This window comes from Colobus angolensis, unplaced genomic scaffold (genome assembly GCF_000951035.1).
Source record: "Colobus angolensis palliatus isolate OR3802 unplaced genomic scaffold, Cang.pa_1.0 Scaffold4, whole genome shotgun sequence".
Classification (NCBI taxonomy): domain Eukaryota; kingdom Metazoa; phylum Chordata; class Mammalia; order Primates; family Cercopithecidae; genus Colobus; species Colobus angolensis.
This window is the reverse complement of record NW_012117376.1, coordinates 8,430,688-8,432,446: the sequence shown is the minus strand read 5'-3', so window position 1 is coordinate 8,432,446 and position 1,759 is coordinate 8,430,688. Positions and strand designations below refer to the sequence as shown.

The following is a 1,759-nucleotide window of genomic DNA, read 5'->3' as shown; positions in this document are numbered from 1 at the left end:
GCCCAGGCTGGAGTGCAGTGGCACCATCTCGGCTCACTGCAACCCCCACCTCCCGGGTTCAAGCAATTCCCCTGCCTCAGCCTCCTGAGTAGATGGGATTACAGGCACATGCCACCACCCCTGGCTAATTTTTTTTGTATTTTTAGTAGAGACAGGGTTTCACCATGTTGGCCAGACTGGTCACGAACTCCTGACCTCAGGCAGTCCGCCCACCTTCACCTCCCGAAGTGCTGGGATTACAGGCATGAGCCACCGCACCTGTATTTTTTTTTTTTCTTTGAGACAGAGTCTCACCCTGTTGCCCAGGCTGGAGTGCAGTGGTACGATCTCGGCTCACTGCAACCTCTGCCTCCTGGGTTCAAGCCATTGTCTTGCCTCAGCCTCTCAAGTAGCTGGGAATATGGGCACCCACCACCACGCCCGGGTAATTTTTGTATTTTTAGTAGAGATGGGGTTTCACCGTGTTGGCCAGGCTGGTCTCGAACCCCTGACCTCCTGACCTCAGATGATCCACCTGCCTCAGGTACTGGTGATAGCACAGTAGTTCAGAGCAAAGGCGGAGCTGTATGTTGTGGCTCACATCTGTAATCCCAGTGCCTTTGGGGGCCAAGACAGGGGGATCTCTTGAGCCCAGGGGTTGGGGCTACAGTGAGCTGTGATCATACCACTACACTCCAGCCTGGGTGACAGTGAGACCCAGCACTTTGGGAGGTTGACCCACCTCGACCTCCCAAAGTGCTGGGATTTTCTAAAAAAAAAAAAAAAAAATTAATAAAAAATTTTAAAAAGAGCAGGGATGAGATTCAAATGTAGATTTCACTACTTTCTAGCTGTGTGATCTTGGGCAAGTTACATAACTTCTCTGACCCTGTTTATCTGTAAAATGTTTCAAGGATCAAATGATATCACATGTTTGAAAAACTTGTCACAAAGTACTTGGACATGTTAATAAGGATCACAGGCCGGGTGTGGTGACTCAGACCTGGAATCCCAACACTTTGGGAGACTGGAGCAGGAGGATTGCCTGTGCCCCAGAGATTGAGATCAGCTTGGGCAATATAGGAAAACCCTGTCTCTAAAAAAAAAAAAATTAAAAATTAGCTGGGTGTGGTGGAGCACGCCTCTGGTCCCAGGTACTCAAGATGTTGAGGCTGAAAGATTGCTTGAGTCTGGGAGGTTGAGGCTGCAGTGAGCCATGACTGTGCCACTGTACTCCAGCCTGGGTGATAGAACAAGACCCTGTCTCAACAAAAAAAAAAATTAAGGATCACAAATGAGCAGTTCCCTGCCACCAGAGTATAATGCCCTTTGCTGAGCTCCTAGAACAAAGAAGTAAATCAGACACAGTCCCTTCCCCCTTGGAAGGGACTTGCAAACAGCTAGCACCTGAGTCAGATTGTGAACTGTGCCACCATAGAAGTCTCAACCAGGTGTGGAAGGTGCACTGTCCCAGGGAAGTGGTGTGTACATTAAACCCTGGAGAATAAATGGAGCTTCAAGCAGGAAGGAAAGAACATCCCACAGGCAAAAGGAACAGCAAAAGCAAAGGCACAGAGTTAAGAAAGTATGGAGTCTTCAGGAACCACTGGGATGTGGTCTTGGGGACAGAGGACAGGGAATAGATTTTATTTTATTTTATTTTATTTTATTTTATTTCATTTTATTTTGAGACGGAGTCTCACTCTGTCGCCCGGGCTGGAGTGCAGTGGCCGGATCTCAGCTCACTGCAAGCTCCGCCTCCCGGGTTTACGCCATTCTC

At 48.6% G+C, this 1,759-nt stretch overlaps 1 protein-coding gene across 1 annotated transcript in view; it reads left to right on the top strand.

Annotated features, from left to right (window-relative positions):
* The window catches only part of EIF3I (eukaryotic translation initiation factor 3, subunit I), an 11,531-nt gene that overhangs the window by 5,788 nt on the left and 3,984 nt on the right, over nucleotides 1-1,759 (top strand). The window lies entirely within an intron of this gene.